The 12,739-nt window shown below is 46.8% G+C and overlaps 1 protein-coding gene across 1 annotated transcript in view; it reads right to left on the reverse strand.

Moving 5' to 3' along the window:
- Positions 1-11,812, reverse strand: part of Sk (small conductance calcium-activated potassium channel) — a 510,824-nt gene extending 499,012 nt beyond the window's left edge. The window contains exon 1 of the mRNA XM_077677315.1: positions 10,767-11,812. The gene's annotated coding sequence lies outside the window, so the exon portion shown is untranslated. The remainder of the gene's footprint in view (positions 1-10,766) is intronic.
- Positions 11,813-12,739: the final 927 nt, after the last annotated feature.

Consider the following 12,739-nt stretch of genomic DNA (forward strand, 5'->3'; position numbering starts at 1 on the left):
CGTGTTTTCAGGGACACGCTTCTGACGCCGTAGTTGATACAACTCGACGAAGCGGCTTAAGTAATATATAATGCCTACACTTCTTTTTGTATAGACCATGGTCGCTATAAATATCACGAGACCATGTTGAAGCCCCATCAAGTCTCGCCTGCACGCCCTCCATCGAACCAAGATGAGAACTCCTTTTTCTGGTGCAAGAATTAGCTCTACGAATTTTCGCGCCGAATTGTTCCGCGGGCCTAATGGTAGAATGATAGCAAACCCTCTTTTTCAACTACATTGATCCTCTGTGCGGAGAATGTTGCTCTGAGTACCCCGAGTAAAGTGAAAGTCAATATCAGCTCAACCAAGAAAAGCGCAATAAAAAGCGAGCTGCTTTTTAAAGCAAACTTTTCACAGTTGTTTTCTTTTATTTTACTGGGTGACGCCAAGAGACGAGCAACCATGGCGAGCGGGGCTCTTTCGTTGTCGAAGGGGCCTCTGGCGAAAACCAAAATAAACCGACCTGGCCCGGCGATTGTGTCGGTGCCGACGGAGTAGCTATTTTTGTATAATCATTCTCCGCCTGCTCCTCGCGTCGAGGGCGTGAACTTCGTCGCCGTACATTACGTCGAGACCGGTGCTTGGACTAGCCTCACAAATATTCCGCTTTATACGCACGGGCATGCGTGTCCCACCAACAATTCGAAATTTCGGAGGTTTTACGCATCGAAGCTGCATTGGGGCTATTCGGCACGCCATAGTGGACCGCTGCGGATTACTTTTGACACAGCGGACTATCTTTAACTTGAGCCGAAGCTGAACACAATAAGTTGGCCTATCCTCTTCGTCTGATACAATTCACTTCCCACGTAGTGGCTCGTGTATAGATATAGGTCCCTAAGCTAAGTTTCATTTCCTAAATGCAACAAAAAAATTAAACGAGCAAACTTACATTTCATATTTTCACGAGAAAGTCGTCCAGGCATGGAATGCGAAAACGAACGGTCTCATTGAGCGAGATAGCAAGTAAACAAGGGTTAAGCAATCATTACGCAAGTAAGCAACCAAGCAAGATTCATGACATGGCGAACGTATTTTTCTTTCGTTTTTGCCTAACGAGCTCTGCAGCGGAACGCGTAAATGCGTTTTAACTCTGTTCGAAAACAATGTGAACATTAGCAACAACAACAGATTGATTGATTGTTGGGGTTTAACGCGCCGACGCGACGCAGGCGATGAGGCGCGCCGTAGTGGAGGGCTCCGGATTAATTTTGACCACCTGGGGATCTTTGACGTGCGCCGAAATCTCGCACACACGGGCGTTTTTGCTTTTCGCCTCCATCAGAAAAGCGGCCGCCGCGGCCGGGAATCGAACCCGCGACAGCAACAACAACAGCAGCAGGAGCAGGTATATGTCCGCTTCAATGCAAATACACCTCAAAATGATGTAAACCGTGACTCTCACACGTTAAACTACAAATTAACGCGCGAAATTTTAACTAACCACTAGCTCACGAGTAACTGAGTGCGGCCATTGCACCCTGGCTTGCTTTACCGCCGGAGACAAGAGATTTCTTTCACCGCATACAAAATGGAGCTGCATTAACAGCCGCAGTATTGTTTCGCCATGCGTTCGAGCCTCACGGAGAGATATCAACGGTCACACGTGACGGATCACGCACTGCGTATCTCTAATGACACCTCGACGCTTTGCCACCGCGGTAATTCGGACTCGTTGCGCTGTGCGCACTCGTGCGCTAAGCATAACAAGAACACTGGCCAGTTTACTAAAACAAGCTGTAAGCAAACCTCTGACAATGGCCCCAGAGGGAGCGCCAACGAGCAATGACCATTAGTTTGTTCCTTCTCTTTCTGTTAGCGCCAAGCCGAGAAACACAGGGGGGAAAAGCAGAGGAAGATGAATGATGCAATAGAACGCCGGCGAAGTCATAAAACGCCCCACACCACTGTCAAGCCACCGCTAGGAATTGTTTATCATTTCGCAGTTCTGCGCGGCGAATGCGAAGCGCAATAAAATATTTACGCGCTCAGCAAGGCGTGTACTTTCTCTCGGAACTTGCCGGAGGACCCACACAGGACACCGCCCTCAGGCTGTATACCCGTACCCAGCGCGCTGGTATTGGCAGCAGTGGCTCAAATACGCTGGGGAAAGAGGCTTTGGGGTAAAACGGGAGGATCAAGCCCTTGCAAAACGTGAAGAACTCGTGCAGCGCGAGGAACGTTCCTATGGAAACAACTACACGTTGGGTGAAGCTCAAACGAAAGCAGTCGGGCTTATTTGAAACTAAACAATTGGAACACTGGTCCACCAAGATTTAAAAAAAAAAGGTACGAGTTTATCTGAGCGCGTTTTAATTTACACCGGGCTTACAAAGAGAAAATAAAGAGACGCAAAATGAAGGAAGCGGCCAGCAAGGGTGCTGCTTTGGTCTTCGGACTTTCAGAACAGTTACACAGCTTTTCTAAAACATTCGGCTACAGCATTCGACGTACTGACGAGGGTCAGTACGTCGTATGCCGAGACAGAACCCTAGATGGCATCCCTGGTTTAAAAATCCCTCCTGGAAGGCATAGACTTCCAAATTTTTGTTAAATATTTAGTTAAACCTACGCTGCTTTTCGGATGGCTTTATATGTATCACCAGTCAATTGTTAGAGATTAAACCAATTCGGTGGTGCAGCATGACTGCCTAAAAATATTCCTCCCTCTTTCACTACCAGATAAAAACAATGTAGGGGACATATACTGCGAAACAGCGTGTCCTTGAACGTTGGGATCTTCTGGGAAATATACTATGTACGTTTTTATTTTAAATGCGAGTTCTTTCCGTCAGCACTGGCTGGTGTTGAGCATTGCACATCAACATGAAACGAGTCACTTTTAAAAAGAAAAAAAAAATTAGGGGAAGCCTGCTCTCCCGCGCAATACTTGACTGGCGAAGCCGTTGCAGGTGATCAATGACGGACAGAAAGTTCAGCTTTAGTATCGTTATGGTGCCGTGGTTGACGTCGCCGGCATGACATTTGAATGACCTTATGTTGAACAAGGCCCGCGTGAGCTCGTAGTTTAGGTCGATGTTTTCGTACGCCACTCTGCAAGCGCCACGTATGGTCTCTAGCGGACGCTTTGACCGCTGTGCGTCTCTAAACATGGCCTCCTCGTCGGCCGTGCGGACTATCCGCGGTCGAGTCATGTGGAGTCAGTGATAGCAGCTTCGACATTCAAGTCGCAGGTCTTCTACGGTACAGAGCGCATGCGCATTACGACACGAGCACTAACAAACGAGCGGCGTGAGCTATGACATGCCTTTCTCGTTCTGAGCAAGTGTCGCCACGATACGGCGAACGCTGCAGTTTTTTTTTTTTTTTTTTTTTTTTTTTGTGGCCAATGTTGGCCAACCTCCCAAAGTGAAATGCTTGGTTTGACGAACGTGCGTTTGAGGCGCGCGTGCACGGGCGCTCGGTCTGTTCTTGACATTTTTATCTGCGGACAGCATATGCAAACGATTTGCTCAACAGCTTCGATGTTAAAACTTCGAAACGATCTAGGAAAAACAGTGCGAACATGAAGGACCAGGTAAGAAGGAAGACAAGGGAGCTGATAGGCGCGGGCGAAAAAAATGTTCCCACTAGCTCAACTCCACACTTCGCCGCATTAATCAATTTGATATATGAAGATTATGGGTTATCATATAGCAGTTTCACGTAATACCCATGTAGTCTTCGCACTGACCGAAAGACCCCGGGCTACATCTGGTCCACCGTAATGCATGTGTTTGTGCGTCCGCACGTTTACATGTCGAGATAGAAATTCGTATAAAATTTCTGCACTGCCGACGAATGCTGTAAGCCTCGGGGGAAGTGAAATATGGATACTATAAATAAACTGTACAGTGTATCATAAAGTAATTACTTCACTGCTACTTGTCCCGGGAACGCGAGGCTTTAGCTTCCGCTACTGACCGTTTTTTTCTTTCGGCAGCAAAGCTGTTTCATGGCTATGGTTCTGTGGATTTTTCACGTGCCTAAGACCCAACTCCCAAAGCCCCGCTGTCTTTGTAGTGCGATGCGTTCTATAAGGGGAGGCGTTCGTGTGCGCCAGTTTGTTTCTTTGCATGATGTTAACTGGGTCCGCCATTGTTTAACTTTCAAGGTTTCTCCAAGATTTCCCGCTGTGCGACCGGCGTCCGTCATGTCTACGCTCGCACCTCCACCTCTTCGTCGTTCCAAGCGCTGACGAGCCTAAATTGCTCTCCTTCCGCTCTCCCACTGGGGGTGCTTACGTCGAAACATCACGCGTATTCCTCCGACCGGACCCCCCCCCCAGGTGGCAGTAGGTACCCCCGCGAATGTGTATAAATCCAGAAAAGCAAGGCTATAAATGTGCGTGCGTACCTTCTTCACTATGACCACCGATCAAGAAGTCCGTATCTTTGCGTAAAAATCTGCGTCACCTTAGCTTCGCCGGTACTCAACATTCACGGAGGGAATGGCTCATGTTATTTTTTTTTTTTTTGTCGCTGGAAATGGCTGACCAGGGTCAGCTCATAGCAAAACTCTTGATTTGGTAAGTGAAGCAACCCCTGGAATGTGTCTGGCAGAAAAACATCTCCCCTAATGGGAAACCTGCGGAGGGGCGAAGCATGCAGTGTATGAGCGTATTCTTGGCACCTTGGCGTTTTTGCCAACGGAGATGAATTCGTTGGGGGGTAGAGGTATACAGCTTTGCTGTAAAAGTCTCGTGTCGTTAAGCACGGAGGGTTCTAGAGCGAGGGGTGAACGAGTGCCCCGATGTTTTCTTAGTACACGTCATGAACCGTTCCTGCGCGAGGCGGGAACGAGTCTCCAGGTGTTTTTCAGTACGCGTTACAAAGCGCTCTAGCGCGAGGCGTAAACGAGTGTCTCGGTGTTTTAGAACCGTGACTACATGCGACGACGGTTACGGCGACGACATTAGACGCCAACAGCCCGAGCCCCTAAGAGGCTTCACCCTTAAAAAGCTGTCTCGAGCGTTTGATTTCTGCGTGCAAATGTTTTCCCGTTTGCACCCAGAGACATTTAATTTCTGGGGGCACGGCGCGAGGGTGTAGCTTTATTCGGACCACCAATCGCCCATTTATCTTGCAACTGGTCGCCACAGTAAAACAAAAGAAAGACTATTCGCAGACAGAACGACAGAGGTAGAGAGAAAGAAGAAGAAAGAAAAGAGAATAAGGGAGCCTTGCGGAGTCCATTGTTCATTTTGCAATCGTTTGGCAGCTCCCGACGTTGGCGCGATTCAGCTGCGCATGGTTCGAGTGTTTGCATGGAAACACCTGGCGACGAGACATATCGCTCGATGACGTCAGAATCCCAACAGAAACCAGAGCCTCATCGACGCCGAAGACCTTTCGATTACCAAGAATAACACCGGGCCGGGGCAGCTCTACGCCGGGGAAATGCTGGAGCCATGGCGTCTAAGTGAACTGGCAGGGTTGAGGTATGAAGCAATGACCTTGCAGTGTGCGCGGTGCCCTTTGACGACCAAAAAAGAATCACACAGGAAAAAATTGGCCGCTGTAGAAAGCAAGATGAAGTCCAGGTCTATCAGTTTGTCGACTTTATTGCTAGACGTTTCCCTCGTTTAAGTAACATATTCAAACAGCGATTAATTCATCATGAGATGAAATATATGATACAATGTTTTTGTTTTGTCTGCGTCTCCTAGAAAATATTATTTCAGACGGTGGCGGTTGCTGTTACAGATCAATAATGTTTTTTCAGAGCATTTGTGTATGCTTGAGTGCAGATTGGTTTTCTGGGACGCTAATACTATTTTCTATCTGGTACAAATAAACGAATAGAGGACGCTGCATGGCTGAACTGCCTGCGTTCTGACGCACATTTTTAGAACCGAAAATAGTTCCTTCTATAACGTATGTACTGAATTTCGTGAGCTCTTTCGTAGCTTCGTTTTTTTTTTTGTTTTGTTTTTTTTTTGAACGAAAAGGAAAACAATGCACGAGTAAAGCAGCAAGTACGTCTCAACCGTCAACGCTTTTCGTGAAAGGTGAACTTACAACACATTCGTATTGCCGTTGCGTAGGTAAGGGAGTTACTGGCATTGGAGGAATGGCAAGTGCCCTATTTACTCGCATAATGATCGCACCCTTGAAGTTTGTCATCAAAATTTGATAATGAACGCACCCTGAACTTGCCACAGCAGTATATGTCATATGTGTGCCAAGTCTAGCTGATGATGATCGTGCTTATCTCTGTTTCCTTCCCTTTCAAATCAGACATGGCTACATTATTGCCGCAGACTTGCTGATATTAGGGATATCGGCATGCATGCGTTCAATATTGATGAGGAAGAAACGCGCACTAAATGCACATAATGTACCCACAAGAAAAAAATGCGCTCTGCTTGCTGCGTCGGCCCCCATGTCTATTTTTACGCCCCGCACTGTGACAGCGGCAGCCACTTATTGGTTGCCCTGTTGTCACCTCGCAGCAAACTCGTTCCGGCGCATTCCGCAATTCATGAAAACACTGCATTTTGCGTCACTTTGCAAAGGGGCTGGCGGCAGTGTGCGGAGTTTTAGATGGGACGGCATCTCATTCACTCACCTTGTCCCTCCATACGGCGTTGTTGTCCGTCCACACCCGTCCCCCATTGTCCTCGCCACGCGAGCTGCGCTCTCCGCCGCTCACCCCTCTCCTCTCCGATAACGACCACTCTCTCGCGAGGGGCATTGGATTGGATTCGATTGGATTGGCTTGCCTTGGAGTGGATTGGATTAAAGTGGTTGTGTTGGATTGTGTTGCGTCATAGCCGCGGCATGGGGTTCACGGCACGTTTCACGCGATGGGAGAATCAACCTAACGGAAACAACAACGGAACCCCCTATGCGTCGCATCTACACAGGGGTTCCCGCGAGGGGAGGTGAGAGTAATTTTTATTGTGTTTTTATTTTTTTTTTGTTATGTTCATGAGACCTATCGCAAAAATTCTGACCCACAACTTGCTGGCGTTTTCTGTCCTCAAAAATGTTTTGCGAAAAATATAACCCGCGTAATGAACGCACTCGTAAATTTGAATCAAATGTTCTCGAAAAAAGTGCGATCATTACGCGAGTAAATACGGTATGTACCAGACATAGCCCAACACGACTAAACGCTGAAGATCAGTGACTAAAACCATGCTGCGGATTGTTGTGTCTAAAAGTTCTCACAAGTGCACCCTCGAGTGACGAGCCAGAGAGATATTTTTGGTACCATATACATCAGCAACCTTTCAAAATGCTTTAACAATTAATTTGGGCAATCGAGATCATTCAGTAAGTTATTTGGTTTGCTGACTGCGTAAGTTTATAATGCACAACTCCTTGCCTAGATAACTATTACGTTCATAAGGCCGGGTTTCTTCTTGCTCTAACCGAAGTTTCTTCTTTGTAGACTTCTTGCTATAACCGAAAAACTGCACGGAACAATCTTGTTATTTCGGAAGGCGAAAACTGCGATGTACGTATTTTGACAACTTCTTTAGTTCGTTGCATGATTTAAACTGTATACAAGTTTGTGAAGAAAAGGAGTCGTCAGGGACAGAGTTACACCTGTCAGTCTACTTAGTCTAACCTTGCTGTAGCACAACAACAACAAAAAAGAAACTCGCTTATTTTTCGGAAACCTTCGCATGGGGAAGCACAAAATCCCAGTCAAGACACTTAGCGAGCCATTTCAAGCCATCTCAAACATACCAAAGTTATCAGTGGCCTCTGTAGATGATATTCCGGCTAACTGATGTTTTTGAGCTTTCATTGAATATGTGTGCGTGGTTGCCTTCCTACGCACATGCATTTTTTATCGAGTATTACTTTCGTTACAAAAATGAAGTATGCTCACAGTAACGCGTAAGACTCGAAGGTAGCGAAGCTGTACGCAACCTTCACGACCATCACGACGGTTTAAGTCCACGGGCACACCCGGTTTGCTTCTTCTTCTTCGCTGCCGCAACGACATTTACTCCATCATTTTTGCTATAAGTGTGATCTTTCTTTATTTTTTGGAAGTGATAATCATTCTACATCACTTTGGAGTACGCTATGACGCGTCTCTCTCGTTCCGAGCAAGTGTTGCCACGATTACGGCGTACGCTGGAGTTTTTTGTTTCGCCAATTTTGGCGAAACTCTCCAAGTCGGTATGCTTGGCTTGACAAACGTGCGCTGGGGAAGCTGGGGGTTCGCTGCGGCATTTTTTTGGTTTTTAAACTGCCGGGTGGTAGCCGTGAGGCACGCGCTCACGTGCGCTCGGCATTTGCTTTGAATTTTTATCTGCGCACACGCAAAATAACGATTTGCTAAGCAGCTTCGTTGTTAAAAAATATGAAAATAGGCGTAGGGAAGAGGTTTGAGAGGCTGTTAATAGATGCATAAAATAGAAGCGTATGGGCACTGCACAAACTAGCTTTCGTTGTCTACAAGCGAACGTACACATACATGCGGCAAGTGGCAGATATACTCAATCTTAGTTTCTGCGGGGATAGGAAAAGATTCTTATGTCAAAAATTCTTTTAAGGAAGTGCAAAACATGCACAAAGAATCCAAAACGAAATTTTTTACACAAGACAAGAAAACATAACTTGGACCGACAGACTTGCTTCCAAATTGTGCACGCCTCACTGAATCTTCCAGTTTCTTGTTTCTGTTTTGTTACAATTCCGGTACCACGTGGCACTAAAAAAAGTCCGTCAAACGTTCAATGCAATCAAGGAAGAAAGGCATGTAAAATGTTATCGGGTGCTGGTTATATACGCTGTACATATCCTGGCTGTTGAAAATTGGTTTCCAGGTGATACTGGGTATGCATCATTTCTTGCGTGCATACACACTGTGCACGCAGTCGAAGGGACGAAAGAGACAAAATTTACCATCGCTTCCTAAAGATAGTTGAGAGAAGCGCGCGAAAGTTAAAAGTGCGTCGGAGGTTTAAGCACTTATTCTTCTTTTTCCAGTTTCATTCTTCCAATACGCTTTCAGACCTTTTGTCAGTAATATTACGACGATCTTTGATGTCCGCTGATGAAGACGCTCTCGATGCTTCTAGGAAGCGATCTTTTGCAACCGCCTGCCACTGCAATAACGCGTGTGCGCGTGACAGCGCTGGTGCTATCGGGCGCATATTAATTTAACCTCATTGATTTATACTGACACACCAAGGCCACTACGGCGGGTATCATTTTTCCTGCGCCACTTATGTACGTTATTTAGACATTGTTAATTTCCTTTCCGAGAAGCGAGATATTTGTAGACGCCACCTGCTGTAAGATTTAAAGTACTCATGCCTGTTGCGGGCGCCACACCGCAGTCCGCCCTAAAAACATTTTTTTACTCAAATTTTTTATTCAAACGCACAGAAACTAAGCGTGAGATTTGAGGCGCGCCGTAGTGGAGGGCTACGGATTATTTTTACCACCTGGAGGTCTTTAACGTGAGCAGAAATCTCAACACGCGGACGTTTCCGCTTTTTGCTTCCATCAAAAAAGCGGTCGCCGTGGCAGGTATCGAACCTGCGTGCTTCATTTTAGCAGCAGAACACCTTAACCATTTAGCCACAGTGGCGGCCACGTGACCGGAACGGTAAACTTGCAATAAATCACGCAGCCAGGAGCCGCCCACCCGTATAGCTACTGTGTTTTTGTTGCTTTTTTTTTGTGAACAACGCCTATTATTCTGTCAACTTTATGGGATGAGCTCGCAATGCGTGCGGCGGGGAGCTCGTGTTATGCGACGCATGTCCCAACTTCTGACGCAAAAGGCGTATTGTGAGCAGCGCACGTAGCAAACGTCGCTTAACGCAGTTCGGTTGGCCGAGATGTGAACTGACGTCGTGGTTTTAAAATAATGCGACAGTCGCGACAAAAGGTTGGAACAAGGCGTCTGAAAGCAATCCTTCGCTCCACGTTTCCGACCACCGCACCACAGACAACGGAGCGATCTCACATAAATCGGCACAGTTCAAAGACGCAAAACATTGTTCTGATACCGATACATCGACGGTTGAGGTGGTATTGATGTTTCTTGCAAAGATTAAAGATTAAACGTGGCGTGCGCTGACGTATTAGCAAGATAATCTCACAAATAAGAGAAAACTGCGTTTTATAACCTATCCACTGCCCTGCCAAAGTATGAATGAGAATAATGCAGGTTTGTCCCGGAATTGGGATGCGACATATTCTGAAAGCCAATGTGCGGAACTTGTGAAACCTCTAACTAAACTTACCACACGGTTGTGATTGCAAGAGTGGAATGGCGCTGTTAAGGTAGATTTCCTTACTGCAGCTGCAGTGTCTTGATCTTGGTTTATAACGTCTGAAACCTCGTCCTCAAAACAAAAAACAAAACAACAAAGCTTGCGTTTACAGCAAACTGAAATTCCCACCTCACATGTAATATATATAAAAAAAACATACGCCCATCACCCTAAAACAAATTCCGATGAAGCTACAAATTACTCTGCACAAGGTCAAAACCAAAACGTAATTATTTGATCTGTTCACCTATACATATCTTTGTAGTAGCTTAAATGGTGCCCCCCGGAAACTACATTGCTCGTTAGAGTCTGCAGAATATACGCTTAAGCAGTAAACAACATATCTTCGCGCTGAAACAACATAATAATAAGCCTAAACGAATGATTGCCTCTCCGAGAAAGGTAGTCCGTCAGTGACGACCGAAACTGACAGTCACTGAGTCCCACGAATGAAGTAGTTCTGTCATCTCACCGTGCAGTGATGCAAGCGATGCCTCGTTGTCGTCGAAGCTTGCAAGATGCTGGCGAGCTCGCTGCAAATGTCGACGCACGTGGTGCCACGAGCCTGCTGTTTCGCACCTTATGCTTCACACCGCCGTGAAGAAAAAAATTTCTCGTTGCAGCAGCCGCCGCTCAGAGCAGCTGGTTATCCGGGTGGTCAACGCTGCGCTTTTTAAAGTCGCAGCGTCAAACAAACAAACAAAAAACCGTTGAAGAACTCTCTGAATCAGCAGCAATAATCCACGGCTTTACGATGTCGCTTCCGTTACAGCGGTCGTGGGCTTCGCAGTGCAACGTCGTCTGCTCAGCGCGCGGCGTGTTTTTGTTGCGACGTCGCTATCGGCGTGATCGGACGCACTTCCCACTTCGCCGCACAGCACGCACACTTTCACGTAAGATAACGGCACCGGAGAAGGCAACTAACTCCAAACAAACGATAAAACTCCCCCTGGCTTAAAACAGAGCACGAAATCGACTTTGCTGCTTTTAAGAAAGAAAAAAAAAACACCAAACGAAGCAAAATGACGTTGAAAAGAACTTTGGCGAGAATCCAAAAATAAATGAGGGGGAGTGCCTCACGGTGGTCTCGGGTTCACTCGGAAATCAGCAACACAAGCGCACAGCCACAGGTCTTGGATGCGTAACACCATCCATGGTTAGCCAGGAAAGGGTGTTACCCCCTTCGTAAAAAAGCGAAGAAAGGAAAACAGACGAAATGTTGTAGGCCGCCTCCTCCTTCTTCAGATGACACGAAAAAACAAACAGAACAAAAGTAACGGCGCGAAAGTTAAACACGTCGTGGTCGTCCTGAACAGAAGAGCATCAGTCGCAGCGGCGGAGAAAAACCGTCGCGCGACACCGCAGCCGCCAAGTGAACGGGGCGAGAAAAGCAGGCGACGCAAAGTCGTCCGCGCTGGCCGGGTTAGCGCACGCTCCTCCCCGCTGGCGCGTCGAGTGCGAAGAATGTACGTCCGATCGCAGCGCTGGCTGGCGGCATGAGCGCCAAGCGCAGCCCGACTGCCTGCCTGGTCCCGGCAGGCGAGTAGAAAAAAGGAACGCCGGCGCACGGCAACGTCGGTTACGCCGATTCTCGCAGTTTAGGGGGGAGACGGCTGCGGCTAGGCGTGGTTAGCGCGCGCGCGCGCGCGCGCTTTTCTGATCCGTACGGGGCGATTAGCGCACGCTAAAATGGTCTTTAAGTGCGAAGAGGCGTGAGAAAAATTTGGTTCCCCAGAAAAACAAGTTATTTTAGGGTTATTGGAAAAACATCACCACCCCTTTCCTAAAAGAAAGATGATTAAATCGTTTAACTGCCTCGATAGAGACGCAACTACGCAATTGGATAGACGTCAGCGTCATAACGCGATGGACCCAGGTTCCACTCCGACCACAGAAAGCGTTTATTTGCTGAGGCGTTTGATTCGCCTTTGCTTATCATCATCATCGCTTCGTGAAACCCAGTGTGTAAGGTTGGCTTTCCTGCAGTGTGTTTTGGTACAACATCTACCGCCATCACGAGAGATAAAAAGCTTCGCCTTAAAAAAACAGATCTCCCGTATATTGAGTCAATTTGATGTCGTATTCGCTATTAAGACCAAATGCAACGCTCAAATTACATTTTTAATGGGCAATGAGTAGTCTCATATCTGGAAGCATGAAGGGATTAGGACCTTTCTCTTAAATAGAATAGAATAGAATAGAATAGAATAGAATAGAATAGAATAGAATAGAATAGAATAACTTTGTAAGGCTAGTGTATCCCAATAAAGAGGCAAACAGCAAACCCCTTTAAAGCCGTATACACTATTACGCGCACACGAATTTCTGTGAAGACATTATTTAGGACAATAAAGGCGGCCTGATGTCAAGGTACACGGTGTTACGACGATAATGGGAACACTTTAAATATTTTTTCCTGGGCGAACCACTCCTTAGTTCGCGCTC

Source organism: Haemaphysalis longicornis, unplaced genomic scaffold, assembly GCF_048455015.1.
Source record: "Haemaphysalis longicornis isolate Haplotype H1 unplaced genomic scaffold, Haemaphysalis longicornis Haplotype H1 scaffold_7, whole genome shotgun sequence".
Classification (NCBI taxonomy): Eukaryota; Metazoa; Arthropoda; class Arachnida; order Ixodida; family Ixodidae; genus Haemaphysalis; species Haemaphysalis longicornis.